This window comes from Pseudonaja textilis, chromosome 2 (assembly GCF_049901715.1).
Source record: "Pseudonaja textilis isolate UNSWEBS1 chromosome 2, rPseTex1.2, whole genome shotgun sequence".
In the NCBI taxonomy this organism is placed as follows: Eukaryota; Metazoa; Chordata; class Lepidosauria; order Squamata; family Elapidae; genus Pseudonaja; species Pseudonaja textilis.
This window is the reverse complement of record NC_141991.1, coordinates 240,670,186-240,679,875: the sequence shown is the minus strand read 5'-3', so window position 1 is coordinate 240,679,875 and position 9,690 is coordinate 240,670,186.

Here is a 9,690-nt window from a genome sequence, read left to right as displayed (position 1 = left end):
TAGCAATAGTAATAATACTTAGATTTATATATTTCTTTACAGTGCTTTGCAACCCTCTCTAAGCTGTTTACAGAGTCAACCTATTGCCCCTAACAATCTGGGTCCACATTTTACCCACCTCAGAAGGATGGAAGGCTGTGTCAACCTTGAGCCTGGTGAGATTTGAACTGCCAAATTGCAGGCAGTCGGCAATCAGCAGAAGTAGCCTGCAGTACTGCACTCCAACCACTGTACTACTGTGGCTCTGAGATACAAGACAAGCTAATTTTAATTAAGAAGTGGACAAAAGCAAATGTGAGCCAAATTAATATCTCCCAGATCAGTCAATTAAAAACACAAATGAACTTTTGAGCAGTGGCTAAGCCTTACCCATCTCTCACTAAATTGAGATCGAGACATAGCCCGGCTGAAAATTCAAGGCTCACCAATACCATCAAGCTTCTCAGAAAGCATGTCCTCGACACTGATTGGCTGCTGCACCCAAGCTCACCCAATGCTGATTGGTTGACCAATACGGAAGACTACATTGATGTAATAACAATTTGCCAGTGGCCTCCTGATTCATGGGTTACCAGGAAGGATTGACGGAAGTACAGGCAATCTTTGACTTATACAACCATTTGTTTCATGGTCATTCAGAGATATAATGGGGCTGAAAAAAGTGACTTATAGCCAGTCCTCACACTTAACGACTGTCACAGAGTCTCTGCAATCATGTGATTGAAATAATTGCTTGGCAACCAACATGTATTTGCAACAGTGGCAACATCCTGGGGTCATAGCCAGCTTCCAAAAAGCAAGTTGGCAGGGGAGCTTGAAGGGTCTTCTAATTTGACCCACCTGCTCAAGCAGGAAACCCTATGCCAGGGGTGTTCAAACTCAATTTCATGGAGGGTTGCATCAGGGTTGTGTTTGACCTTGGCGGGGCTAAGATGGCATGGCCATGTTGGGTGTGGCCAACTCGACATCACTCATGTTGGGGACATCTGTGCTGGCCTGAGGACTCTGTCAGCAAAAATGGAGCTCACTAGGGCCACTGGCAGAGGGTTGCAGGAGAGTCACTGAACCACTTGGAGGTTTATCTGATCCCTCAGGATCACCTGAGTAGTGCTAAAGGTTCCTATAGTCAACAATCCCTCTGGAAATCCATTTATACTCCCACATAGATTCTTTGTAATCTGTATTCCTTTCTCTGGATGATACTCCATGCATCTCACAAAATACCCTGTGAAAACATTGATTTATTAGTCATAAACAGTGCTCTAAGATCGTGATTTTCACAACATTCAACAGGACAACTCCACACCCAGGCCAACTTAACAATCTAAAAATTTGCCATTTGGTTGAGACATAAATCCTGCTTAAGTCTAGGGCAATCAGTTCCCAGAGAAAGGTGTCTTAGGAGAGTTTATAAAGGACCAGTCAGTCAAATTGTTGTGAATCACCTAATTTCTTAGTGTTCTTTTGATGCTATTTTCCTTATATAAAAGATTTTGAGTAATCACACACTTGATTAACTTGAATTTTGTGTCCGTAAATGGGTTTTCTAAATGTAATTTTACAGAAGCTTTCACCCAGTTAGCCATGATTATATCTCACAGCCTGCTTACTTTGTATTTACTGACTCCATTATTGTTCAGCTGATAAAGAGGCTCTTAACACATTAGCTGCAGATTCGGGCTCGAAATTCTGCTCAATTACTTGTAAGCCAGGCAGGACATATTAATATTTGAGGTCAACAACAAAAAATATAACTTTTCTTTTGCAACTTAAAATGCAAAGGAGCAACTTGAGAAGGCAATAATTCCATAATGGAAAGACAGCTATCCATTGTTTGGCTATCCTTGTTTGTATGCAAATAGGATGATCTTACCCAGTGATTTCCAGAGGGCAGTTTCCATACTAGAAAAGTCTATACTTTTTTCAGACTTGAGATATTTTTTCAGACTTGGAGAAGCTGCTGTCACACCACTGTCAGAGTCTGAATCCACGGGGGAGCATGAACCGGAGCTGGGGCCTAGGGAGGTTGAGGGGGTGGCCTCATTGGCTTCAAGGAGCAGGACCAGGCAGCCTTGGGCCCCGCTGGCTTGGAACAGCTTGCCAGCAGGGAGGGCCAGGGCCAGGATCACCAAGGTCAGGCAGTGGAGATGAAGAGTGACGGAGCTCAGGCGATGAGCAAACACTGATCCCCAAACACGGAAAGTGGAGAGGAGGCAGGAATGCGCAGGCCAATCCAAAGACTCGGGAGGAGAGAGCCGCGCCCCTCTTCACAAGGCACAGCTAGGGACTGAAACTTAAGGAGACGCTGTGGACAGGGGTGGGATTCAGCCAATTTGCCAAACCAGTAATTGAACCAACTGGCTGGTCTCGCCCACCCCACCCCACCCCTCCCAGGAGTCTCCACAGGGCCTGTTTTGGATGCAAGTAAGTGCAGAGTTCACGCGGAGGCTCTGGGAGGGCAAAAATATGGCCCTCCCAGAAGTTCCGGAAGTCCAGAACCGAGCCTGTTTCTGGCTTCCAAGGGCTTCCGAGCCTACTGCTGTGCAATGACCAATAAACACAGACCAAGACTCCCAACCAATCAGGATGAAGAAAAAACCATTCTGGCACAGCAGTAGGCTAGCCCCAAATTTAAAACTGAAACAACTGTAAAAGTCTGACTCACAGACGAACACAATACAGAAGCCTGATGATGGCAGATGAGATTCTGCCGAAACGTTGCTACAACTTTAAAAGCACAATTACAGTGACGTGGGAAAATACCCGAACAAAGCTTAATACCATATATATATACATACACATATACATATATATATACATACACATGTACATATATATATACACATATATATACACATACACACACACACACACACATACATATATATATATACACACACACACACACACACACACACACACACACACAATATAATATAATATTTAGGAACTGCCCGTCTCCCTCACAGAGCAAATTCCCAGGTGGTGTACAAGTAAACATAGAAATATGAATGTTATATATAAATATAATAACAGAAGGCACTTAAAAACAAGAATAAAACAATTAAAATTTAAAAGACAGGGGAACGGCTTTAGGGAGCCAGGCAAACCATGAAATGTTATATTGTGACCATTCCTGGGACTGCAACATGCCAACCAAATGATATTTCAGGGCTCCTAGGTGAGCTGAAGGAATTATGTAAACTGAGACCTGAAGGCAAGTAGTGACAGACAGACTCATCATCAAGAAAACAAACACTCATAAATGTGGGATAAAGACATTGGAATAGGAGCTTCATTTATCTCCGGAGTGAAGGAAACAGAAATGCCAATGGATTTTCTACGGGTGATAAGAAGCTCCAAAAGTTCACTTTTCCACTTTTTGGCTAAGATCTAGTGTTCAGTTCTGACCTAGGCTTCCACAAAAGTATGAAGCTGATTCCTCATCCTGATAAACCCCTTTTATTTAGTTTATAGTGAATTCCTCTCCAGCAAACTCCTGGCCAACGGTCTTTCAAGATATTTCACAATTACAGACCTTTATCGGGCTTGGAGAGCTGCCAGGCTGATATCTTTCAGATGCCACACTGTAGCAGACAATATTTGGCAAGAATGCAGGAACAGCTCTTCACCCAAATAAACTAATTGTCTCTTCCAAAACCCCACTCCCTTTTTGCTCCTCTTTTTTCTGGAAGGGGCCGTTCACCCTCCACCTGTGGCTTTACTCCCAAGTTAACCCTTGTTCCTTAGTTGTTCCCTTCTTCTGGCAGCTCTGCCCATATGCACACTGGGAACAGGCTCCAGCTGTTCTTCTGCCTCACTGATTGTTCTGACCCAAGCCTTGTTCAAATTAAACAGACACACATTGTGTATAAAAGCAAAACTTTTTTTTAATGTAGTGCTGGAAATTCAGTGCATTCCCAGCCAAGAGACATGTAAACCTAATTGTCTGATATCAAAAGCAAGCCCTTCCAGGGTTGCAAAAGGCTGCCAGGTACAGAAGACTAATTACTGATTAAATATCCACTGATAGAAGTTTCAAAAAACAAACCAGAGTAAGCAGGGCTTCAATGAGGACTATGAGTCTAAAGAACGTCTTTGCTTCCTGCAAAGAACACATCTCTGAGGGCTGGTTTTTATCCCTTATGGCAGGAGCCATCACCTTCCAACCTTACTCCTGAGTCACCCTTGCTGCTTCATCTGCTCTTTCCTTCGAGCAGCCCTGCACGCGCACACACACTGGGCACAGGCTCCTTGGGAACCTCTTCATCACTGCTGCCAGCCTCCACAAGCTCTAAAGGCAGCACCCCACTCTCCGATAGCCCTGGCTCCATCCCTGTATCACACACAGGCCCCTCGTCCAAGTCCTCACTATCAGAGACCTCTGCCGTCCACACCTGCTGCCGGCGAACGACAACACTGATGTCCGACTCTGAAGGCAGCTGATAACTGTCAGACAGCCCTGGCCCCATCTCTACCTCTGGTGCAGAGCACTCTACCTCCGATGCAGAGCCTTCCCCAGACTCCAGGACTGATCCATGTTCCTCCCCAATTTCCTCACTGTCTGAATCTGCTGCCAGCTGCCACCGGCTGCTGGCAGGCAACAACAGGTACATGTTTTGCATCTGTGCATGGAAGCATTAGTTTATGGACAACATTGTATGATTAACACGATATGTGTTCCCCAAAAGGTGGAAGGGAAAGTACTAGAAAATATTAGAAAGTCTTAGTTATCTGAAAGTATTAAATAGGAGATGTATAAGTTAAAATCCTATTTACTTAAGTAATGAGACTTTGGCCTTAAAACGCACATCCTACCCAGTCCGTATACAGATAGTCTTCAACTTACAATTGAGCCCAAAATTTATGTTGCTAAATGAGGCATAAGTGAGCTTTCCCCCATTTTTCTACCTTTCTTTGCCACGGCTGTTAAATGAATCACTGCCATTCTAAGTTAGTAAAATCATAGTTAAGTAAATCAGGCTTCCTCGTTGGCTTTGCTTGTCTGAAGATCACAAAAGCTGTTCGCACAACCTCCAGAGGTTGCAACCATCGTAAGTATGGAACAGTTGCCAAGTGTCCAAATTTTGATTATGCGTCCATGGGGATGGTGCAGCGGTCTTGTGAAAAATGGTCGTAAGTCACTTTTTGGAGTGCCGTTGTAACTTTGGAAGGACAGATAGTGAAGCTGAAGCTGAAATACTTTGGCCACCAAGCAAGGAGAGGAGACTCATTTGGGAAAGACCTTGATGTTGAGAAAGTGTGAAGGCAAAAGGAGAAGGAGACGGCAAAGGATGAGACGGTTAGATAGCGCCATTGACGCAATTAACATGAATTTGGGCAGACTCCGGAAGACGGTGGAGGACAAGGGAGCTTGGCCTGCTATGATTCATAGGGTTGCAAAGAGTCTGAACAACAACAACGGGTGTCGAAGAGATTTCTTCCCACTGGAAACAGCATTTTTGAAGGAGCAACTTTCCTCAGGATTACAGTAATAAATGGCTCCACGTGGAGGTATCTGCAGAATTGTAGACTTTGGTCAAACGACAAACCGAGCATTGCGACAATTGATGTATGCTCCATCACTTATATAATGCACGCAGGCTTTCCCCATGATATTAATTTTTAATTTTAATTTTATTTGTTTGTCAAACACGTACAAGATAACAATTATAGGTATGAACATAACCATGGACAAAGGAAGCAAATACAGATAAATGGGGAAAGTAAGATAGGGACAGTAGGAATGCTGGTGCGCTTATGCATGCCCCCTTTAAGGATTTTTTAGGAATGGGGTGAGGTCCACGGTAGACAGTTTGAGATTGAAGCTGCAAGGGGTTGAGGCTTTAACAATGAAGTCAGGCACAGCATTCCAGACGTTGACCACTCTGTTGCTGAAGTCATATCGCTGTTTTGTTTTCCTCTTCTGTTCCCATTTCCTTCCCCACAAATGTCCATATCGTCATTCCTTACTTGCTGCAGACCTGATCACTGTCATTGCTTTGTGCATGTTCACTTTGTCTTATTTGGCAGGAAATGAGATCGAACCATCCTATTTTGGGGAAATGAAGTACTGTAATTACTTTAACCAGGAAGAAAAGCCGATGGAGACTAGTGTTCTACCTCTTGTGTTCCTGGCCTGATGCTTTCTTTCTAGACAAGTTAGATGCTTAAAGTCAATGTGTCCTAGGAATTAAATAAAATAATAAAAGCTGCATGTCATTACTTGAAATAATTGCAGCAAGTCCTCTTAAGTGTTGGATTGAGAAAGGAAAGTGTAAGAAGAGACTGGACTGGCAGTGGACTGCCATTTGTCTGGAATAGTATAGGATATCTCCTGCTCTGGCTATGGTTACGGGTTTGGACTAGAAGTTCTGCAAGGTCCCTTCCAAGCAGTGGTGGACTTCAAATTTTTTTTACTACAGGTTCTGTGGGTGTGGCTTGGTGGGCGTGGCAGGGGAAGGATACTGTAAAATCTCCAGTCAGAGGTGGGATTTGCCAGTTCTCTGAACTACTCAACATTTCCGCTACTGGTTCTCCAGAACTGGTCAGAACTTGCTGAATACCACCCTCTGCTTCCAACCCTGTTATTCTGTGTTCTATGTTTTAAGTTTAATAAATGATGAAAAAAAAATCACACACGCTCAACCAGTGGTGTAATTCAAGTATTTTTACTACCGATTCTGTGGGCGTGGCTTGGTGGGTGTGGCTTGGCTTGGTAGGTGTGGCTTGGTGGGCATGGCAGAAGAAGAATATTGAAAAAACCCCATTCCCTCCTCACTCCAGGGGGAAGATTACTGCAAAATCCTCCCTCCCCACCCCAATAACCTGCTTTCCAGCTCTGTTCTCCTGCGCAGGGCAACAAAAGAAGACCCAGCTGATCAGCTGCGACTCGAGAGGCAGAGAAGAGATGGGAGTGGGGCCAGTCAGAGGTGGTATTCCAAACTACTCAAAATTTCCGCTACCAGTTCTTCAGAACTTGTCAGAACTTGCTGAATACCACCTCTGACGCACACAGACACCTCTAAACTTTTCTCCTGCTTGACGGCCATAAGAACAGTCTGGAGAACTGTGGCCATCTTGTTACCAAGGCTAAAGAAGAATTTGCATGGTCCCTTTCGTTTTTGATTTATACTCCTCTGTCAGCAGTTACCAAGGCAGCATAATGGGGTAGAAATGAAAATGCGCTCTCCAATGTTCACTCTGTAATCATGGACACTTCCTTTTCTTCTCTTTCTCTCTTCACCTCAGCTAGAAAATGTAATAAGTAGTGTTTGTATAGCTTGTCTGTCAGCCATTCTCTCTCTTTTCCCCCCTCAGCTAAGCAGTTGCTGGCTGTTCAAAACCAAGCAGTGTTTGGGAAGGCAAACAGCCTGGAGATAAACATTACTTACTGATAGATGGGCAGCAATAACTGTCCAGATCTATGAAGACCACAGTGGAGCTGGAACTTCAGGTGCTACGTGTTTACAATTATCCACTATTCTCCTCTACCCTCCAGTGGTTTGTGTAGATAAAATGTAGGAAGAATGGTTGGCTAAAATGTAGGCTAAAACATAGGAAGACCAATTACAGGAATTGGGTATATCTAGTTTAATGAACAGAAGGACCAGGAATGATATGATAGTGACATTCCAATATTGAGAAGCTGCCACAAAGAAGAAGGGGCTCAATCTATCAGCAATTTTTCTCCATTTTTTAACAGTATAATAAAGTTGGAAGGGCTCTTGGAGGTCTTCTAGTCCAACTCCTTGCTCAGGCAGGAAACCCTATACTATTTCAAACAAATGGTTGTCCAATCTCTTCTTTAAAACTTCCAGTGTTGGAGCATTCACAACTTCTGGAGGCAAGTTGTCCCACTGATTAATTGTTCTGTCAGGCAATTTCTCTTTAGTTCTAGGTTGCTTCTTTCCTTGATTAGTTTCCACCCATTGCTTTTTGTCCTGCCTTCAGGTGCTACGGAGGTACAATATATTTGTTATGTCTGTGCAGTTGCAGACACAGAATAGCCTGCCGTTAGTAGCACAAGGAAATACAGTTACTTAATTGGCTAACGGTATGGCAGGCAGCCGCTATATAAGGGAACCTGCCAGTCGTTAGCCCTGTTAATATTGCAGTTGGAATTGAGTACTTACCAGTAAACTGTGGATTGCGGATCCTTGTCTCTGGTTCCTTCCTTCCCACGACACAAAACCATTAATATGCTTATAGAATATAAAATGATCGATGACTCAGAGTCAGATGTTGGGCCTCTCAGGTTAGATGGCACCCAATATGCTACTAAAGAACAGCTGAGGATCTTTCGGAGTACTAATGGCGTCATGAGGTAACTAGATTAAAGTCTTCAGGATGTCTTCCATTCCCGTTCAGTCAATCAGAACTAGAGAAGCTTCTTGGATGAGAAGTGAAACATTTTCAAAGAAAAAATCAAAGTAGTCCAACTGCCTTTTGAAAAAAAGCAGCTTTGGGGTGCTTAGTTGCTGATGTTGCCATACAGTGAACACTGATAAACCAAGGATTAATGCAGAAGAAGTGGAGGAGTTGAAAGTTTTATGATCAAGTTTAATTTGAAATGGATAGGGCCTACAAGCAAGATGTGCAAGGCAGAACGTGGTGAAACATACTGGCTCTAGGTTCAGTGATGGGATTCAAAAAATTTTACTACTGGTTCTGTGGGCGTGGCTTGGTGGGCGTGGTGTGGCTTGGTGGGCGTGGCAGGGGAAGGATACTGCAAAATCTCCATTCCCACTCACTCCTGGGAGAAGGTTACCGCCGGTTTTCCAAACTACTCAAAATTTCCACTACCGGTTGTCCAGAACTGGTCAGAACTTACTGAATACCACATCTGTCCAGGTTGGAAAAACAGGGAGATAAGACTGTATACTTTCTCCACATTTTCACCTGATGTGCTCAGTGTATACTGAGGAAGGGTGGATTGGAATAAGACTTTTAGATGGGTTTAAAATTGGAACAAGCATCAATAATGCCACCTTGATAGCTGAAAAAGCAAAGAATCTGCAATAATAGTAATACAATTCAAGAAACACAGTGAAAAAATGGGTGTAAAATTCAATACAAAGGAGACTAAACTAATGACACAGCAGGAATAGGTACAACAACCAGCCTTAAAACTGATAATGAAGATATTGAAGTGGTAAGTAGCTTCTGCCTTTTAGGATCAACCACCAACAGTTACTAGTAGTAATATGTGGCTGTGAGAGTTGGACCATAAGGAAGGATGAGTGCCGAAGACTTGAAGCTTTAAAATTGTGGTGCTGGATCAGTCTATGCTAAAGGAAATCAATCCTGACTGTTCTTTGGAAGGACAGTAGTGTTCTGGATCTCTTTTGTTGTTGTTGTTGTTATAGTTTTTGTTTACTTTCTACCTCAAAATCAGAATAAATCTTTTGGTCTGCCAATTTTGGATTCTCATATCTTTACAACGCAGAGAAATACATGTTTAAAAGTCTCCAGAGGCATAAAAATTGGTTAGGGAGTATCAGGTGTTCTGGAACATAGTTGTCCGATTCCTGTATACGATTATTTGTGCTGTATTATGCAATGAAGATAAAAATCATTTAGAATTTCACCTCTTAAATATTAGCCTTTCAATAGCCTTTGCATTGAAGTACCCACTAGTTAATGCCTTGTCACTATTTATCAGTTTGACTACAGCTCCTTAATACAATT